This window comes from Lepisma saccharinum, chromosome 8 (genome assembly GCF_977018435.1).
Source record: "Lepisma saccharinum chromosome 8, izLepSacc3.1, whole genome shotgun sequence".
In the NCBI taxonomy this organism is placed as follows: domain Eukaryota; kingdom Metazoa; phylum Arthropoda; class Insecta; order Zygentoma; family Lepismatidae; genus Lepisma; species Lepisma saccharinum.
In genome coordinates this window covers 72,549,769-72,572,448 of record NC_139236.1, presented here as the reverse complement: position 1 = coordinate 72,572,448, position 22,680 = coordinate 72,549,769, and the positions used below count along the sequence as shown (strand labels likewise).

The following is a 22,680-nucleotide window of genomic DNA, read 5'->3' as shown; positions in this document are numbered from 1 at the left end:
CATACCTGAAAAATTGTATCGCTATATATACTAGACTTTTTGATTTCTGTGATTTTGGAGAAAGCATAATGGCATCCACCATCAGTTTCAATCGTAAAAATGATAAAACTGAATGTGTTACTTGTGGGAAGCTAATCTCAAGGAACAATTTATCGGTACACAGGACAAGATGTAGCGAAACAGGTTCGAGAATTAATCGTTCGTTACCTTCTAAGCCTTGTGCTCGATGTGGAAAGATGATCAGCATTGCAAATTTAAGTAAACACCTTAAAATTTGCAAACCATCGACCAAAGCGGGAAACATTGAAAAGAAAAATCGATAATTCAGAAACGGAAGCTTCCACTTCCAAACAAGTTAAATTATTCGATGAACGCAAACCAATTAGATCTGCATTCAACCGTCATATTCAGGATTTTTCTTTTACTTCGGAACCAGGCCGGGACATTCATAGTTTCTTGCGTGAAACGAAAACATCCGTGATAAATATTCTAAAAAATAAATTGGAAAATAATTCCATAAAAGTATACGTTGATCTATTTTCCGAATACGAAAAAGTCGATGGTACAACAAGAGTTTTTTATCATCGAACAAAAAACCAGCCTCTTCATTTGGCGGACGTCGATAATTTGGACGAATTTTATTCCGATCTTTCAAATAAACTGGTTAAGAAACACGACGATTTCGAGGCTAAAGGGTCGGGATGGTCTCTGTGTGGTAGTCCTCACACGTTAACCGTTTACGTGAACCGATTCTCGCCTCTTCGCGCTTCCAGCTACGTTCCTCTTCCACCGAACATTCAACACAAGAGGGCTGTGTTAAATATACAGAACAGCGATAACAAGTGTTTTCTCTGGTGTGTGTTGACCGATTCATTGGTCAAATAATCCAGAACAGGTTTATCATTACAAGCAGCATGAACCTGAACTGGAAAATGCAATGTCTGGCATCGAATACCCGGTGACCATTTCTGATATATCAAAATTCGAAACACGAGCACGAGATGCAGAAGGAAAACACTTAATCATCAACGTGTATTCCTATACGTTGGATAAACATGTCGTGCATCCCGTCAGGATAAGCGATGTCGACGATGATGATGCTCGTGTGATTAATCTTCTTCTAATTTCAAACGACAGTGTTCACCATTACACACTAATTCGTTCACTATCACGCTTGGTCAGAAGTCAATCAACCAAGCATGAACATTGCATCGAAGTTTGCCCGAGATGCCTAACCACGTTCGACGATCGACAACAATCCGATTATCGAAAATACACCGGACGTCAGATTGCTATCGATAAACTTGTTCAACATAAAATATATTGCAGCAACAACAGACCGGTTCGAATGTTGATGCCCGAAAAGAACGAAGTGGAAGAATTCAGGATGCACAAGGCGTTGTTGGAACATCCGGCCATCATCGTTGCTGATTTCGAGGCGTTCCTCAAACCACTCTTGTACTGCGATCCGGATCCCGAAGTTTCTTCCACCACACCTTACCAGCTTCACGAACCAAACAGTTTCGGTTACGTTGTCTTGCGACGGGATAAAATAGACGAACCGTACGTATACCGAGGACCCGATGCAATCGAACGCTTCTTCGAAAAGATGATCGAGGAGGTTGGGAAAATTGGATGCATGCTGCAAACATCGAAACCGATGCTTCCGTTATCTGCTATCGAACTTCAAAATTACTATGACACTGTCAAGTGTCCCGTGTGCGATAACCACTTCACAGACGACAATCGTAAAGTGTTTCACCATTCGCATACGGACGGTCGCTTCATAAGCGGAATCTGCAATGCGTGCAACCTTAAAATCCAAAAACCGAAATTCGTCCCCATATTTTTTCACAATGGTTCTAATTACGACTTTCACCCCTTAATTAGGAAACTTGGATACGACACTCAAAAAATAGATATTCTTGCTCAAAACGAAGAACGATACATCTCTATAAGTAAGAAAGTTATGATTCCCGAGACTAAAAATACCATCGAGATGAGGTTTCTGGATTCATACAGATTTCTCTCTGCCATCCTGGACGCTCTTGCCGGCAAACTTTTAGACGAACAATTCAAAATTACAAAAGCTAATTTTCCCAACGTAGACATAGAACTCGTTAGACGTAAAGGGATTTATCCTTACGAATACGTTAGTGATGATTCTAAATTTAACGACGACGCTCTCCCACTTCCAAGAGAATTTTACAGCAGACTCAGAGAGAAAGGAATCACGGACGAAGAATACCAACACGCGCAACTCATGTGGGAGAAATTAGGATGTAGGACACTCGGAGACTACCACGACGCATACTTAAAATTAGACGTGACGATACTCGCGGATGTTTTTCAAGCGTTCAGGAAAACGGCAACGAATATTTACAAATTAGATCCAGCGTATTTCTACAGCCTACCGGGATTAGCGTGGTCGGCAATGTTATTCCAGACAAAGGTCAAGCTGGAACTGATATCGGACGTGGACATGTTACTTTTCATCGAGAGAGGGATACGAGGTGGAATGGTGCAATGTGTGCAGAGATATGCAAAAGCCAACAACGTGCACATGAAAGAAGATTATGATTCAAATCGAGCATCGAATTACATCTTCTACGCCGACGTTAATAACCTCTACGGACATGCCATGGTACAGAAACTTCCTTACGGAGGATTCGAATGGGCATCAATAGACATAGAAAATTTCGACGATAGTGAGTATGGCTTTTTTGCAGAGGTGGATATCGAATTCCCCGACCACTTACACGATCTGTTCAGCGATTTACCACCGGCATCCGAGTTCAAATCTTCGCCTCATTCTAATCAATGCAAGCTTTTATTGACTCTAGAGGGGAAAAAGAGATACGTTGTTCATTACTCGAATCTCCGATTCTTGATCGGGAAGGGTGCTAAGGTAGCGAAGATTAGAAGAGTCCTCAGGTTTAAACATTCCGAGTGGCTCAAACCGTACATTGAAACTAACACGCAACATAGGACGGTTGCCACTTCCGATTTAGACAAAGATTTTTTTAAATTGATGAATAACGCGGTGTATGGCAAGACGATGGAAAACGTACGGAATCACGTAGACGTGAAATTGGTTTCGGATAAAAATAAATGCATGAAGTGGGTGGCCGATCCTAGATTCAAGTCGAGAAAAATTTACAACGAGAATTTGGAACTTTTCAATCTAGATATAAAATTGATGAAATTCAGAAAACCAATTTACGTTGGCGCAACGGTTCTCGACTTGTCGAAACTTTACATGTTCGAATTTCATTACGACGTGATGAAACCCTTCTTCAATGATAAGATATCACTTTTGTACACGGACACCGACAGCTTCATTTACAGCATACAAACACCTAACCTATACGAAGACATAAAAAATCCTTCCATGCTTGAGTATTTCGATACTTCTGCGTATCCTCAACCCAACAGATTTGGAATTCCATCTCGTAACAAAAAAGTCCTAGGTAAACTGAAAGATGAATGTAACGGTGATGTTATTGTCGAGTTCGCGGGTTTGCGTTCAAAGATGTATGCCATGAGAACAGAGAGTAGCGTCACGAAGAAAGCAAAAGGTGTGGGCAAGAATACGGTGGAGAACAAACTCACCTTCCACGATTACATCGATTGCCTTTACTCACAATCGACGATACTAAGTATAGAACAAAGAATCCAAAGTGTAGACCACGTGATTACAACAAACAAAGTTAGGAAAGTAGCATTAGATCCACATGACGATAAAAGATGCATTTTGTCTTGTGGAATCCACACGTTGCCTTGGGGACACTATCGTTTAAAAATTAGTAAAAATTGTAGGCAATGCAAATGAAAAAAAAAAACTTTAACTGTCTCACATACACAATAAAATAAATAGCAAGGACAATGAATCTTTTTGGTTTCCGAAAGCAAACAATGGAGACTGTACACCGCACGACGACAGATCTACCTTCCGTGTTATCTAAACTCAACGGTCTGTTGATCATTCACCTCAACAGCATTTGGACGAAATTGGATGAGGACGTGGGCAAGATTTTTTACGTCTTCAACAACAATTTACATTTCTACGAAATTCCGATCGACGGGAAACTTCGGATCACCGTGAATCCGGAAAACGTGGGCGAAATCAAAATATCTACCGGCAAGAACATTTTTCGAATCAAGCACGACAAGATGCTTTCTAACATTGCGTACGATGTGTCTGCAGGAGATTATCTTTAGGTGGAACTCCTCGGAGATTACGACAAACTCATTCCTCTCTTCGTAGAATTACGAATCGTCTATCCTATTATAAATAACCGTTAACCAAAAATGCCTAACGACATTTTCGGCCACACCAAGCGTGTGGACCACGCAGAAGAGATTCTCATGCTGGACGTTCGTGTTAAAAAGTTGAGGAGCGAGGTGCCACCCTCTTTGAATCCCATCACGCTGGTGCTTCTCTTCAAACGTAATCTCTAAAAAAAAATGTCTAGGCAAGCCATCGTCCAAGAATTGCATAAACCTGCACGCCGCAACTACGAACGGTTAGCTGTGGTAACCAAGGGCATCGACGACCTCTGGGAAAGTGACCTCGTCGAGATGAGTAGCGGCAAGTTGAAAAATGTACATAAATTGAACAAGGGCAACAAGTACCTCCTCACCGTCATAGACACATTTTCGAAATTCGCATGGGCTCTACCTTTGAAGGCGAAAACGGGAACATGCGTCACGGAAGCATTCAAATTAATTTTTCGCGAAAGCGGCGGCAGACGACCACGGTTTTTGCACACGGACAAGGGGAAGGAATTTTACAATGCCGTATTCCAAAAGTTTATTCAAAAACATGACATTCGACATTATTCGACCTTCAGTCACATCAAAGCCAGCATCGTGGAAAGATTTAATCGAACCTTGAAAACACACATGTGGAAACGATTCACGCTTCGGGGAAATTACAAATGGGTCGACATTCTGCCGGAACTCGTCGATACCTATAATGATACGGTACACAGAACGATAGGCATGAAGCCAGCTGACGTTACGAAATCTGACGAGCAGCGTTTAATTTCTACAGTTTACTGTCCAAAGTACACACCCACGACAAAAAAAGCTAAATACAAAATTGGAGACCAGGTGAGGATCAGCAAATTCAAACGCACCTTCGAGAAGGGATTCACAAAAAATTGGAGCACGGAACTTTTTACGGTGGTTCGAGTTTTACCCGGAAACCGACACACGTATATAATAAAAGATAGTAGCGGCGAGATTTTGAAAGGAAGATTTTACGAAGAGGAACTCTCTAAAACGAAACACCCCGACACGTACCTCATCGAGAAAGTATTGCGTAGGAAAGGTGACAAACTGTTTGTCAAATGGCTGGGACTTCCTGAAAAGAGTTGGATCGACGCGAACGAAGTGATCTTGTGAGTATGTGGAATGTGGTGAAGCGTCTACCGGATTCGGAAAGTCAAACGAAAAAAAAAAACGGTGAGTTGCTCCCCGACAGCATCCGCTGTCTGATCGTAGGTCCTTCGGGGTGTGGGAAAACGACACTGCTCGTGGACAATTTTCTCCTCGCACCCAATTGGTTAGATTGGAAGAACAGACACCTGTACGTGTTCTCGAAAAGTTTGGAGCAATCCAAATACCAGCAACTGATGAAACTGTACGATGGTCTGGACATTGCAAAGTTCGCTTCGGAAATAAAACCACTCGACGATTGTCGTGAAAATTCAGTTGTTGTGTTCGACGACGTCATCCTGGAAAATCAAAATGAAATTCACAACTTTTTCACGCAAGGTCGTCACAAAAAAATGGATTGCTTCTACCTAGCTCAAACGTTTTCCAAAATTCCAAAACAGTTACTACGCGACAACGCTAATTTCATATGTTTGTTTCGTCAAGATCACACCAACCTCAAGCACGCGTACGATGACTACGTAGGCGGAGACATGAACTACAATCAATTTTCTAAATTCTGCTCCCACTGCTGGAACAGTGACGATTTCGGATTCGCGACGATCGACATGACGAGGAAACCCAACGACGCAAAATACAGAAACAAAATCAACGACTTTCTAAACGTTGCAACGTTGTGAGAAACGACGTGTATAAATAACGTTATGACGAAACGAAAAATCGAAGACGAAAATCTCAAGCTTCGCGATTACCTCGCGAAACGCTTCAAAGGTTGGAAATCCGAGAATCGCGGATCCTACGAAGAGAAGAAACGTCAGGATAAACCTGTGATCGACGCCATCAGCGGTCTAGGTAAAGAAATTAAAAGTGTCACGGAACAAAATAAAAATTTGATCAACGAACTCGTACCACTCGCAGCTAAAAGTTATGCCGTACCCACGCCCATTTCGAGCATTCCTTCGACGCCGTTCGAACTGAAGGAAGTACCGGCACGACGTCGAGCCATAGGTAGCACGTCGTCGTCTTCGGATAAGATCGAGTTGGGACCTTTGGCACGAGACTACCTGAGCACGGGGAAATTCGACAAGGATGAAGTGTTCGGATTGTATCCGAGCATGGAAAGCAACGAAGGCGGCGGTGTGGTGTGGAAGATTGGGAAATCGAAGGTGACCTTCGAAGGCAACGACATTAAAGTTAATTTAGGCGAGAAGGATAGTTGGACCAGGTATCCGGGTACGGTGGGACTGTGGGAACTCGTCGCCAAAAAGCAGCCGAAAGATTACACCGACGAAGATTACCAAAGTTACAAGGAAATTCTAATCATGACGGATGCCTTGTACCAAAACAACGACGCCTCGCAGAATAGGGTGAAATCGAGCAGCGGCGAGAAGTACAGGAATCTCATCAAACCGATTTGGAACCAGATCAAAACAGGCAGCGGCGTCAAACGCTACAACACGTTACCCAAAGAATTCGTTTGGGTGGACGACGTGAGGAAGCTCGTGGACCGATTGTTGGTGATAGCCGGCGAAGAGAATGCAGGCAATCGTAATTTCTACAACGAGAAGGTTGGCATCGTGGACATGATCAGCACGAAACTTTCCAACTTCATCGTGAACGACGACAAGGGCATAGCTTACCTCATCAAAATCATCAACACGCTGCCTCCGAGATTCTGGAACGTGGCCGAAGGAAAGGGACTCGTGAACGACATCATCAACAAGTTACCTTTCGAGATGCATTTACCTGGCTACCAGTACTGCGGACCGGGTACCAAACTCGAGAAAAGATTGGAGAGAGGAGACAAGGGTGTGAATCCGTTGGACGCCGCATGCAAAGATCACGACATCGCTTACAACACCACGCAGACGGATCTGGATGCACGTCACGAAGCAGACAGAAAGTTAGAGCACGCAGCTTTCGAAAGGTTCGTCAGCAGAGACGCATATCTGGGTGAACGGGTCGCCGCACTGGGTACCACCATCGCCATGAACACGAAACAAAAATTGGGGTGGGGTATATAAATAACATACAGTAAAAAATAATAATAATAACATGTCTCGTATAACTGATTTGCCGCCCGAGCTACTATCTAAAATATTCAAACACGCAGTAAACAAAGTTTGTGAGGATGTACATAAACTTGTAATCATAGCAAGAACGACGCCGGAATTTCGCATCCCTTGTGAAATGGTTCTCAAGGACCATCTTCGGGAGATCAGCGGCCTGAGGTGCGGTGATCTCGACACTCTTCTCTTCGCCGCGGGGAAAAAATTAAACGAAAGAATAGACACGGACGATTGGTGCAAGTCTGAACAGAAGATGGCAGATATTGTAACGCACATCATCTCGTTTTCCGAAGCACGAGCTTTCTTCCTCTTACACACACTGTGAAAAATAAATAATAATATACACGTCAAAAAAAATGTACGTGTCAAAAAAAATGAGACAAAAAAAATATGAGACAAAAAAAATATACGTCAAAAAAATGTACATGTCCAAAAAAAAAAAATTGCCATGGAAAAAATTTTTATCGTCAAAAACAATTTGTCGTCAAAAAAAAAAGTTGACGTGGACATCGTCAGAAAAAAAAGAAGTTGCCTTATCGTAAAAATTTGTTATCGTCAAAAAAAATGTCTCGTCAAAAAAGTTGACGTGGAAAAATTATTACCGTCAGAAAAAAAGTTGCCTTATCGTAAAATTTTTTTATCGTCAAAAAAAGTTGACTTGGAAAAATTATTACCGTCAGAAAAAAAGTTATCTTATCGTAAAATTTTTTTATCGTCAAAAAAAATGTCTCGTCAAAAAAGTTGACGTGGAAAAATTATTACCGTCAGAAAAAAGTTGCCTTATCGTAAAAAATTTTTATCGTCAAAAAAAATTTGTCTCGTCAAAAAAAGTTGACTTGGAAAAATTATTACCGTCAGAAAAAAAGTTGCCTTATCGTAAAAATTTTTTATCGTCAAAAAAAAATTTGTCTCGTCAAAAAAAAAAATTGTCTCGTCAAAAAAGTTGACGTGGAAAAATTATTACCGTCAGAAAAAAAAAGTTGTCAAAAAAAATGTACAAGTAAAATGAAAACTTGATATATAAATAACACACATCGTGAAAAAAAATCTACGAGATCTCAAAAAAAAATTCTTCGGTATATATAAATAACACACATTGTGAAAAATTAAAATTCTCTAACACTCTGAAATTTCTCTTCGATATGACGACTGAAAAAATGAGTGATCTCCAAGCATTAAAACAAATGCTCAATTTGTCAGTGGAGTATGTAAAAATTCAGGAATTGGAAATCGACAAACCTTACACGATAACTTCCGGTTCAATTGTTTCTACCCAGTATGGTCCCAAGGTGCGTCTGTTGCTCAACGGACAATACAGTCTATTTTTACCAGATCGATACGCTATCATGTTATCCGACGAGAAGCTAGCTATTTTAATCGAGAACAAAACTCGAATCGTGTACAAGGGGACAAAGGAACTTCTTGGTAAGAAAACGAAGCACGTAATAGAATTTGTTTAATCACAGACACCCCAACCCCCCCGGAATATATAAATAACATACCATGAAAAAAAAATGTCAACTTCTATAACTCAACTTCCTCCCGAAGTATTGCACAAAATATTTACGTTCACGTTCCGGGGATGTAACTAAACTCATAGACTTGTGTAAAGTAACGCCAGAATTTCGTTCACCGTGCAAAATGATTTTAATGGATCACCTCCGAGAAATAAGCGGAATGAAAAAAATGTTCCGATCCCCAGAGACTCTCTTTCGAGCCGCAAACAAAAAAATTGACGATAAATTAGACGAGCTGCACGAGTGGAGGCAGGGGAGAAGAAGATTTACCAAAGAATGGTACGCGTCGAACATTGAAACTGAATATCTTGTAAACCACATGATAGCATTAGGCGAAGCAAAAACTTTTTTTCTTTCCCAGAATACATATATATAAATAACACATCGCCACAGTTTGTTTTGAGTGAGACGATATATAAATAACACACATCGTAAACCTAACGGAAAAAAAAAGTTGTTCTCTTTCTCAGATAACATATAGCATCAAAAAAAATGAAGCCCAAGGGTGTCGTGTACCAGATACCATATTCGAATCTTAAAAATCTAGGTGCCCTCGATGGGTTACTCACCAAGAAACAACGCGAGAAGAAACGTTCTTGCTTGTCGAAAGGACACGGAATGAAATTACTTCTCAGCACTCCACAATTGAGACGCTTGCAGCGTTCGCGGAAACAGCAAAAGATCGGAGGTTTCATATTCAGCATCCCGGCCATCCTGGCAGCATTGGGGGCCGTGGGAAGTTTGGCCGGCGGAAGCGCCGCCATCGCGAAAACCGTCATCGACTCGAAGAAGAACAAGGCGGAATTGGAAGAACAGAAACGTCATAATCTGGCCATGGAGAAGAAAGGGGGGAAGGGCGTGATGAAAAAGTTTAAAAAAAAGAAACAGCAGCACTCACCAACCGAGACATTGAATCTCTGATCGAACCATTACGAATCAAACACTTCAGAGGAGTTTTCATGTCCGACTCGTTACCTTCAACCGTTAAAAATAGAGAATGCGGAGTAGTCAACTTGGACAGTCAAGAAAATCCAGGCACGCATTGGATATGTTACCACAAAAACGACAATAACAAAGCATTGGTTTTCGATTCTTTCGGAGGTGTTCCACCTACAAATTTAGTCCAATACCTGAAAACGAACAAAACCTCTATATACTACAACGACGAACGCATTCAAAATTTCGGAGACGAGAACTGCGGTCATCTCTGTCTCTCCGTGCTCGCGTTTCTCTCTAAAATAAATAAGCCACCGCAGGTGGAAGTTTTCCAGAAAGCATTGTGGAACCTCAAACAGCATCACGACAATGGGCGTGTTCCATCTCACGAGCGAATCTTCGATCTTGAAACTCACGCTGCACGACGACATCGTCTATCCTAAATCCGTGGCTCTGCGTGCATTCTACAGCATGTACCTCATACCTAACGTCACGCAGCACAACAACAAAATTAGCGTCGGAAGCGAACACATCGTCGTCACGCCAGGTCAATACAATCTTTCCACTTTGCAAGCTCAATTACCCAAAGGCACGTACCTTTCTCAAAATTCGGTCACGCACAGAGTGGAAATCGTGTCCGCGACGGAGACCGTGGACCTGGGCACTATGGGAGAACTTTTAGGTTTCGAGAACGACACCAAACTCGAAGCTGGCATCAAGCACGTAGCAACCAACATTCCTAAATTCTTGGCCATAGAGACTCTGAACGTACACTGCAACGTGGCGGAAGGCATGATCACGAAATCCTCGGACGGATTGTTAGGAAGTCACAAGCAGACGGGAATCATAGCCACGTTCAAACCCAGTTCCGAATTCATGGAACCGATCATCTACACACCCTCTTCGCCGATCTATTTTCCAGTATGTCGCAACCGCATAGACGACATAGAGTTGGTGGTGACGAACGAGAAAGGAGACGTGGTGGATTTCGCAGGTGCCACGACCACTGCCATCGTGGAGATCAACGTATAAGAAATAACACACATAGTGTAAAATGGAACAAATCGAAAGTTACGAATTGCAATCTTTTCCTCCCAACCGTCGCACGTTCGCCAATCTGAACGAAGCGAACCGGGAGATCGAATACGACGTGGACGTAGGGGACGGGTTCGTTCATCCTCACAGAGCGGACCTCTACCTTCAATTCGACGTGGTGAAGAAGGAAAGCGGAGAAGCGTTTCCCGCAGCAGCAAACTTGATACTCGTGGACAACTTCGTGCCTCACCTGTTCTCGCAGGTGGAGGTGAGGAAACACAACACCGTCATCGACAGAATCGATTATCCAGGCATCACGTCGACGGCAGTGGGAACGTTGAAATTATCCAAAACGGACGCGGCATACTATCAGGCCGGGGGGTTCGAAGCGGGGACCAAAATATCGACGACAAGTCACACGGTGCTCTTTCCCATGCGTCTGCTGCCGGGATTCTTCTCCGACTACAAGGAGATCATGTGGAAGGGAGGATTGCGCGTCACCTTTCGAAGAGCGGCCAACGACAACGACGCACTGATGCGATACACCAACTTGAACGCCGACGGCACGCCGATAGCCAACACTTTACCCGAAGCGGCGAAATGCGTCATCCGGAGCATGGAATTGAGAATGCCGATCGTGGAATACGAAACGAACTACGCCCTCAAGTACAAAGCGGAGATCTTGAAAAGTCCGCAGGTGCCGATTCACTTTCACGGTTACCAGTGCGTGCAGAAGTTAGCGTCCGGAAGTCACATGGAATTCGACGTGACGACGCAGTTCAACAACATACAGTTCGACATGCCAGATTTCGTCGTGGTGCTCTTTCAGACCGGGAGGGACAAGAATCAGGAGAAAGATTCCAGCAAGTTCGACGACTGCAAGATCAAGAACGTTTATCTGAAGAACGGCAGGAACGAAGTCTTCCCGCGCGAAAATTACAACCTCGACATGACCAAAGACGATTATCTCAAACTTTACGAAGCTTACACCTCTTACAAACGCGTGACCGAGGGAAGCGTGGACATGTACTACACGCCCAGCGAATTCAAAACCCACAGGCCCATGTCCGTCATCAATACCACGAAAAGAAAGCAGGTGGTGGTCAACGATCGCACAAACATCAAGATCGTCTGCGAGTTCAACAGTCCGTTGCCCGAGGATACTCTATGCAGTGTCATCCTGGTCGCCGAGAAGTCCTTCGTCCACGACGTGAAGAACGAGAGGGTCACGGAGCAGTTTTAAAATATATTGCCTTCGTCGAGCAAGAATGGCTTTTTCTACAATCCCAATTACAAAATTTTTAATCTAAAACACACCCAAAGCACTCCAATAGGTTTTGCAGAGTTTTAGGATCAAATCGAATTTCTTAAACAAATTGAGGGGGGCGGCGCGCTTGCTTGTACTCTCTCTCCCACTCTCCTATTTGTTCACTGAACCATGTGGTGCCCCTTCACGCGGCACAGTCGCTACAATATCATTTTTTTTTTTTTTTGCATCGTGAGGAGAGAAAAACATCGTAGCAGTGGGGGATCCAAAAACATCGTAGGAGAGAGGTGTCCCGTTTAGGTCGTAGCAGGGGGAGGGCACACACATTGTAGAAGATCACACATGAGTTTAAAAAAAAAACATCGTGGCAGATTACGCTGAGAGTACAAGGTCGTGGTAGATTACACTGAGGAACCTTACAGTAAGAGGAGACAGCAGCCTTATAGGAAAATGTCTTAAGTTATTTCAAAAATGTAGGTCAAAGAATGAGTTAGCATAAGAGCAAGATTTTGCAGGAGGTAAAAAATAGCTTAAAAACTGATGCCAGAGCTTTTCTTCTGTCCATTTTTCTCTCATTGTAGATTAGTTTAGTCCGTAAAAAAAACGGATTACGCTGAGAGCAGAAGCCTATATTAGCAGGTCGTAGTAGATTACACTGAGGGACCTTACAGTAAGAGGAGACAGCCTTATAGGAAAATGTCGTAAGTCATTTCAAAAGTAGGTCAAAAGACGAGGTAGCATAAGAGCAAGATTTGCAGGAGGTAAATAAAAGCTTAAAAAGTGATGCCAGAGCTTTTTCTATCCATTTTTCTCTCATTGTAGGTTAGTTTAGTGCGTAAAACGTCGTAAAATAAAAAGTAGGTCAAAGGATAGCTCCAGAACGTACGGTTCCACCTACTCTCTAAACTAGGTCAAAAAAGCTCTCGTGTAGTTTAGCACGAATAAAATGGATAGGTTAAGTTGTATCACGTAAGATCGTGATATACCTACCAAGTATGAGTGGGGGAAAAAGTTTTGCAGTGAAAATTGTACTAAAAACATCGCTAAACGCTAAAACATCGACAAAAAATTGTCAAAATATGTCAAAAAGTGATATTCAATTGGTAAAAAAAGAGAATACCTACAAAGTATTACTTTGAAACGCCCAATATACACTACTACTCACTTTGTAATTCGCCCACAGTTCCATGCATTTTATATGGTATGACGTTCCTTTGTGTTCCTTGATTTTTTCACATGCTTTCTTCCAGTTGCGCATCCCTATTTTCCTGAAATTTGGTTCTGCATATCCTGAATCTGTGCCAAATTTACGGCATGGAAAACAAAAGCATGCGTCAAGTTCCACACTATATTCTAGCCACGGCGCAGATGCAAACCAGTGTTTTTGAAATGACCGCTTTCGCTTTCCGAACGTTGTATTTGGATAGTTTTGCAAAAGTGGTTGCCTAGGATTATCTACCCCAAGATCAGTAATTGTTTTCACATTAGTAGTACATTCACTTGTTTTGTCTAACTTTCGAACGTCAGAACTTGGACCAAAACCCTCTTCATTGCCGTCATCTTCCACATGTTTTGAGATAGTTTTAAAATATCCGGTTTTGATAAATTTATCCATTCAAGACGGAAATGCACAACAACGCTAGAACTCTTCCCACACACGAACAAATACACAGTGACCGTAGGAACCCGATAGCAGACCTTCCTCGCAAGCAAGAACACAAAGCTAATCTGTGGCTCTGAAGCTGAAGCATAGAGCAATTTTAAATCTCAGAACAATGCCAGTACTGGAGAACTCTCTCCATAGCCTATGTCGCTCGACCACCTACTGTTGACCGCTCGGCCACGGCGGAGTCTTTGATTCCATCTGTATTGGAAGGGTCATTTGCAACAAAAGGGTCGGATCTCTGGTTTCCAGGAACTTAGGGCAAGGGTAATAACCTCTAAGCAGGCAGATTTTATGACCTTGGTTATAATCTGGTAAGCAAGGAAAGGGTGGAATTTTGCTGTCCTACATTTGCTTCCGAAGATTTTCTTCGGAACAGTGTTTCCAACTCTGCTACAAATTTACCAGAAAATAATATGTAGTATTAATTTAGGATAATTTTTAATCGATCAAAATTTTGTTTGCGGGGGCCAGAGTTACAACTGCCGGGGCCAAAGCCCCCCCAGGCCCCCCCTAACGACGTCCCTGTAGTCAACAGGCATTTTCTAAATGTATGAAATTATTTTTCTCAGGTGCGACATTCAGACATCCCGGAATCTTACTCTTCAATGAACCTCTTGAGAATAGCCAGAAGTACAAACCTGTGTAAAATGCTGTTATCTAGTGGCAAATCTTGCAGTATATTACTGGGTGAATTTTCACCCATCCTAGTGTTTAAAGGTTAAACGTGTTTTAATTTCGTTATCCTGATGCAGACAGAATTTTCTGATAGCACTATCATCGGCTAAATCACTAGGAACAAAAATTCGAAAATAAAAGAGTTCGACACGAAATGTAATTTCGATTAATTACGTCTGACGTGAGTGAAAGATTGGTAAGTCCACAGACTTAATTTTAAAACAGCAGTATTTAATGCTTCTTTGGACATAGTCATTACTCAAAAGTATTTTTGTGGGACGTAACTGTCGGTACAGCAGAACGATATAAATCAAAATTGAAGCTTATAATAAGAACTACTTCCGGAGTAGTATATGACTCAGTTAGAGGATTCCGTATCCTCAGTGTTGTATCAAAGGGCAAGATCTATTGATATTAGTAAAGTAATAGCGTTATTTACAATCCAGAATATTCGACTGGAACCCGCTTTCTGTAAAGAAGAGGGCACGTACTTGTTTTTTAATAAGCGTCAAAGGGATATAATTGTAATCTATGATAATTCATAGGCACAGGTTCGACTTGTATAATTATTTAATGTAAGTGTAGTCCCTACATTTCAAAGTATTTACTTAAATTTCAAGGAAGAATTTTTTGTTGCCGAGCCACTGCATTTGGTTCACAGATTAAATTCGTACTCTACATCGTTTACGTGTAGATGTACAGTGGGATGCACAAGTATTGATCGGCAAATTACCTATGACTATTGTTATAGTTTTTTCACTTACATCCTACGTCTTTATTAAGGAATACATTTTTAAGTATGCAGGTGCAGAGACTGTCAGCAGATTTTTTGGCGTTTTGTTTCAATCATTGATGCTCTCATTGAGTAAAACAAAGTGCATGGTGATGGACAATTTGCTTAGTATTACTTATGCATCCCACTGTACGCTATCGTTGTTTATGCATATCAATGTGACAGAATAAAAACATAACTTTTTATTGAAAGAGGTAGTTGCAATTTCGAGACTGCAATAGATATACGGCTATATTAGCATGCCTTCCTTAATTGCGTTGACAGTGTACATATTAATTTGGGCTTTATGTGGCACTTGACGGAGATAACAGCTTTTATCAGCAAGTTTTATGTTTTAAGAAGAAAAAGCTATCTTTGATACCGTGGCCAGGGAAACGACCTTGGAACGATAGGTTTTTTTGTGTACGCGAGACTGTGTGAAGAAGATTTCTTGAATATTCACATTAGTCTTAACGCTTGCAGAGAGAGATAGGTGTGAACAATGATCGTTGTGTATGTTTGAGTGTTTGTCTACTCAACCGTGATTCAGCTCTTCCTGGGACACTTTACTTCACCTCGAGTGCCGGAGAAGAAGAATGTCCTTTCCTGTTGAACAGTGCTGCTCCCAGTGGTGAAGTAAGAGACGTGTTAAGATTGTCGCCTTGTGCCTCTTTTTTTACACGTTGGTCTTATCATTCTGAATACAGTTGGCTGGCTTCTATTACTTATAGAGTTTGCTGAATTGAAGAACAGCTTTTTTAATCGGCGCTGATAATAATTGAATTAATTACATATATATAAATTTGCAATAAGGAGTAAACTTCCAGTTTCCAAATATTTACCGTCACGTCGCGCGCGCGTATATAGCCTAAATTAGAAACTATTCATTCCTCAACCTAGGAACATCGCCCACTTTCGAATTTTTACGCATATTAGTAGTGCTACAAGTCTATTAGTATTTAATAATATGTTATATAAATCAAATAATCACCGTAGAATATTCCTAGATGATGAACTATAACAATATCAAGTAGAAACTTACATCATAACAAATTCCACTGAGAGATGCGTTGCAACAACTTCCACATATATTACACAGAGTAACATTACCCGCGTGATATACTTAGTACAGTGGGATGCACAAGTATTGCTTCGGCAAATTGTCTATAGGTATTTTCATTAACTTTTCCCTTGCATCCTATGTGTTTTTCAGGAAGATATTTTTCACGTATGCTGGTGCAAATGTTGTCAGCAACTTGTTTGGCATTTTGTTTCAGTTCTTGAACCTCTCATTGGGTACAATAAATGCATTAACACGAGGTTGGACAATTTGCTTGTTAATATTTACGCATTCCACTGTACGGTAAAAGAAGTAAAGTGCTCCCCTGTGCTTAGCACCACGCCATGAAGGCGTATAGGGGGTGTGGGGGTAACGCCCCACACTTTCTTGATCCGGTCGTGATTGGGGGTGATGTGATCAGCATCACGCCCCTGACTGCCTTTACCCCCCCAGGGTTTCCCCCAGGTACCCATGTCGTTCGACGCTGGGTACCTGGGGTACGGTCAATTGGAAATTGCCATTACTATGGAATCATTGAAACTCATACTAAAATTATTTAAATGTTTATTCCTTTTGTTAACAAGCAATGCAATGGTAAAAACCAAGAGGCAATACGCCATGAAGAGGTTTTTTTTACAGAATAGGGCAAAGTTGTGGGAATTTAAGTGATTTTCAAGAACTCCCTAAGAACGGCAATTTGCTCATGACTGTACAACAGAATATATAACGCAAAAATATATGTGAGAATGATATATCTTAATATTCTCGGAATAATATCAATCAGAATAATTCATTTAAGGAAATGCTCGAATCGATGAGTGGGGGGGATGCTATCCCCTGGTTAAGAAAATTTTCATAAATCCCCTCCCCAGCTTGGATAATTTGCATAGGCACTCTCCCGCCTACAAGTAACCCCTCGTCTCCCGCCGTTAGGCCCATCTATCCGGAAAGTCGACAAAGTTACCCCCAGCTAGGAATTTCCACTTCGACCACTGTAAAGCGTAAGAGACATTAGTTTATTTTCCTTATGAATTATTATTGGTGTTAATTATTTAGTATAGTCACCGGTAATAAAAATGGAACACCTAGATCCTGAAATGCTTGCTTCCCTGCAATGTGTTATGTGTGTTGCCTAACTCTACGGCGATAAGAGGATTTGTAATAGGAAATTTTCAATGGCAACTTCTAACTCCGCCGTAGAGTTAGGCAACACACATAACGCCTTGTAGTGTAGCGAGCATTTCAAGATCTAGGTGTCCCATTATTATTGCCGGCGACTGTACATACATTCGTGTATGTAAACGGGGTCATGTAAATCAATGGAATTATGATTGTTGCGCCGCCAAATCAGTCAATTTCATTCTATGTCAACGTTGTCTTCCTCGAAGTCGCCCGAAGCTCACAACGCAAATCAACACGGTTCTACTGCAGTTGATATCTTATCTTGGCTACAAAATCAGGAGAATTTGTCGACTTCTGTCTTATTGTTTGAAGATAAGGGTCATAGGAAATGTCCAGTAAACACAATTGCCTTCACAGATTAGCAAGCTTCTTATCTTGTTTCAAATATTTAACGACATTATCGCAAGCACAGACTCTATCTTAAACACAAGGAGAAACAGAATATACAACTAACTGCCTGTTTTGGTGTGCTGACAGAGCAGAGGTTATGTGATTTGGACACACTCAGAATTTATGACTTTATGAAATTCCTGTCCCACTGTACTAACAGGAAAGCAAGACTTGGTTTACGTTTAGTAAACTCATCAAGGTAAGAATCTTCATTGCCATGACGAAACTGTATGCCCAGAGAAATAATTGAATTCATAAATTGAAAAGCGCAACGTGTCCTCAATAAATTTTAGAATATTAGAAATTGTATAGACCTTTATAAGATGATTATGTCAAAATTTCGCCAAATGTAAAAATGTATTAGCTGGAGAATAATAGGAACATTTTTAACATTCCATTCAGTCGAACGAGTAAAATGTTAACATTTCGGCTACCTTACTAGCTGCATTCACAGTATTAACAGATCTGGGCGTTCTAAGCAGAGAGTAATGTTAACATTCCGTTCAAAGCATTCAACGTGTCTGGTTTTAGTGCTAATTCGATTGTGTTAACTTCTCGGGGAGAAATTAAATTTGTTCAGCTCTTCAGTTTGCTGTTTCAGATACGTGTTTACACTATTTTGCACTGTAACGACAATACTTTCAAGTGGCAAGAGAAGAAAGATGTTGTAAGGTTCAAATTTCCATTAAAACACACTGACAAGCAGGTTTCGTGTTTAGTCAACTAATTGCACTTTTCGCCACGAGCGAACTGCGGAATACTTTTTATTAAAAATAAACTGTTCTATTCTTGTTATTGTTTGCTACGAGAAAATCAGCTATATTTTATTTTCGTCTTAGACCAGATATATGCGTCGTGAGAGATAATTTGGCAGTGGCGTTGGAAGGAGCAAGGCCTACCGTGTTATTATTGGGTCAACAGATTTCTTTGAATCCTAGTGTTTGTTTGTTCTTGAGAGTTCAACCCTCGCCACACGTTTAAACAAAGCTTAGTTTTGTGTATTATTCAATTGCGTTTTTGCTTAATGTACATAGCGTGCTTGGCAGGTCACGTGACCTGTGAAGTGTCTTGAAAACGTCACCTCGATTTAGTGTAGGAGAATCGGAGAGCTCAGTTTGGTTTAGGCCCAACCGAAGAGCAGTAGGGCGGTTACCAGCGCCATGGTGCGGCCAAGATGTAAGTTGTTAGTTTAGTATGCCTTGCCTTGGAAGTCGACCTGTTTGACAAGCGCTGAGGTGTGTTTGTTTGCAAAGTAACACTACTTTATAGCGCCCACGGCACGATTTCCTTTTTCTTTCTTAGAAAGAGCCAGCACTTTGAAGATGTTCTGGTGTGTTTTATATTGTTAGCAACATCCGTGTACTGAAAATCGTAGCATCTAATTCACTGCATTTGTTCTGGAATACGGTATCTTTCACTAAAAAAATATAATGAGGCTTATTCTTTTTCTGACGTTTCTGTAGTGTACGGCAATGGTGTATGAGGTAATAAAGACAATTATTCATGCCTCACCGCTGATCTCATCCAAGAGATTTTGGTGTTAGCCCTCTTCGCTAACTGTTGGACCACGAATCATCAAGCATCTTGTTTAATTATTTAACTGTTGCATTCGTGAGTGAATTCTAAATTTAACAATGAATCAACAATTAATATAAAAGACTAAATGACGACTAATTAGGTGATTGCCCTCCCAAGATGTATGTAGCTAACAATAAATCTTCAATGAACATAATAGATGAAAACTGAAGAAAAAGTTGGAGTTCGTTTACTATGTAACCCGATGTGCGCCATCAGAACATTTGTATATCTCCGATTTAATAGTTGCAGATATTTTGTAACGAACGATTGGGGATAACTTGTCATAACAAATTATCATATGAATCTGATTACATAACACAAAATATTTTATCTTTGTAGCTTTCGTGACGTACTAAATAGACAAATCGAGATTACGATTTTTTTTAAAGAAAATAATTATTATCGTATCGGCATTTCCCCCCAGAAAATATATTTCTAGTTCGATTTCTGACATGAACAGAACAACCGATAACATTTTGTAGAATTAAGTAGATATTTTATATATTTATTCAGCACACAACAAGTTGCATATTTGTAGCTTTTACTTGTAAAGATTAAACATATGAGGATTGTTGGCTTGGAATCGTTTCGCTGCCATGGACAGACAGACACTCAGATCGAGATAACGCTAGATCACTATCATGTACTTGTTTCTGTCTGACGAGTTTTATGTTTTCATCCTGTGTAGTTGCTGAGAAATCTGTATGTGTGAATTGGCTTCCAATATTGACCAGAACATTCTTACGGTAAAGTCAATCGAGAATATAAATATCGCATCATGTTGGTATTTTGATATCTCGGCTTACCAAGTTTCATATTTATAGCTCGATTTTTTACAGGGGTCTCAACGTTAAAAATGTATCGATTGTTTATTTTCAGTTGTTTGACCCCAATAGACAGACCGAGAGCCCATCAAAATAATTTGTCTCGTTAAACTAGCATTCTCTAGATCTTTATCATACCAGGGTGGCGACACACCTGGAAAACCTGGAAAACCGGGAAAAGTCAGGGAATTTGTGATGTCAAAAAAAGTCAGGGAAATGTCAGGGAATTTCGTCTTCATTGACTTTTATTATTTTTTAAATTTATTTATTTATTTATTTAAAGATATCGTTATGGAACTCTGCACGGGAACAGGAAATCTCGTTCGTAAGTTTCGGCCTCAACTTTTAGGCCCCTTCTTTTATGCGCAACACAACCACGGCGCCAGAAACCAGTGATGGCAGGAGGAGAGAGAGAGAGATAGAGAGAGAGAAATTTCTCTCGCCCTGGTTTCTCGGCGGGAATTTTAAATTCGAACACTCTTTGGAGGAAAATTGTTATAACTCTGGCACTATGGGAGCAATCTACTTCGGATAACTTTTGATTTTCAGCTAAAATATCAGCGCATGCAGCCGTGTACAATTCAGAACGCCGACCCGAGGAAGGGGGATTGGGGGCGCGGCCCCCAAATTTCAATGAAAAAAAACATAAAAATATGGAGTTTGCCCCCTCTTCTCCCACTATTTTGAAGAGAAACACCAAACTTTAAGTATTATTTTAAAGAATGGATATTTCTCAAGAGAATGAAACATGTTTCATGTTCTTGGGTGCCATACAAGTTGAATAATAAGCCAAAATGTGATTATTTTTTTTACGGAAAATAGTAATTTGCATTTTTTTAGGAAAATAACTCGGGCACTATGGGAGCAATCTACTGCGGATAAGTTTTGTTTTGCAGCTAAAACATCATAGCATCTAACCGTATCAAATTCAGAATGCCTGATCGAGGAAGAGGGTTTGGGGGCACAATCCCCGAATTTCAATGGAAAAAACATAAAAATCTGGAGTTTGCTCCTTCTTCCCCCCTATTTTTGGGAGAGGGCGCGAACTTTAGTATTCTTTTCAACGAATGGACATTTCTTAAGAGAACTTAACATGTTTTATGTTCTTGGGTGCCATACAAGTTGAATAATAAGCCAAAATGTGATTATTTTTTTTACGGAAAATAGTAATTTGCATTTTTTTAGGAAAATAACTCGGGCACTATGGGAGCAATCTACTGCGGATAAGTTTTGTTTTGCAGCTAAAACATCATAGCATCTAACCGTATCAAATTCAGAATGCCTGATCGAGGAAGAGGGTTTGGGGGCACAATCCCCGAATTTCAATGGAAAAAACATAAAAATCTGGAGTTTGCTCCTTCTTCCCCCCTATTTTTGGGAGAGGGCGCGAACTTTAGTATTCTTTTCAACGAATGGACATTTCTTAAGAGAACTTAACATGTTTTATGTTCTTGGGTGCCATACAAGTTGAATAATAAGCCAAAATGTGATTATTTTTTTTACGGAAAATAGTAATTTGCATTTTTTTAGGAAAATAACTCGGGCACTATGGGAGCAATCTACTGCGGATAAGTTTTGTTTTGCAGCTAAAACATCATAGCATCTAACCGTATCAAATTCAGAATGCCTGATCGAGGAAGAGGGTTTGGGGGCACAATCCCCGAATTTCAATGGAAAAAACATAAAAATCTGGAGTTTGCTCCTTCTTCCCCCCTATTTTTGGGAGAGGGCGCGAACTTTAGTATTCTTTTCAACGAATGGACATTTCTTAAGAGAACTTAACATGTTTTATGTTCTTGGGTGCCATACAAGTTGAATAATAAGCCAAAATGTGATTATTATTTTTTTACGAAAAATAGGTAATTTGCATTTTTGGAGGAAAATTGTTATAACTCTGGACTATGTAAGCAATCTATTTAGGATAAGTTTTGTTTTTCAGCTAGAACATCAGACCATGCAACCGTGTACAATTCAGAAAACTGAATCGAGGAAGGGGGGTTTGGGGGGCGTGACACCCGAATTTCAATGAAGAAACCATAAAAATCTAGAATTTGCCCCCTCTTCTCCCTCTCTTTGGGAAGAAGGCGCGAACTTTAGTATTCTTTTCAAAGAATGGACGTTTTTCAAGAGAACGTAATATGTTTCATGTTCTTGGGTGCCATACAAGTTGAATAATAATTCAAAATGTGATTTTTTTTTTTTTTTTTTTTTTTTTTTTTTACGAAAAATAGGTAATTTGCATTTTAGGAGGAAAATTGTTATAACTCTGGTACTATGGGAGCAATCTACTTCTGATAAGTTTTGTTTTC

General features: G+C 40.6%; 1 protein-coding gene across 1 annotated transcript in view; it reads left to right on the top strand.

Moving 5' to 3' along the window:
• The first annotated feature begins 15,826 nt into the window (after positions 1-15,826).
• Positions 15,827-22,680, top strand: part of LOC145991549 (fibroblast growth factor receptor-like 1) — a 51,348-nt gene continuing 44,494 nt past the window's right edge. The window contains exon 1 of the mRNA XM_083127579.1: positions 15,827-15,973. The gene's annotated coding sequence lies outside the window, so the exon portion shown is untranslated. The remainder of the gene's footprint in view (positions 15,974-22,680) is intronic.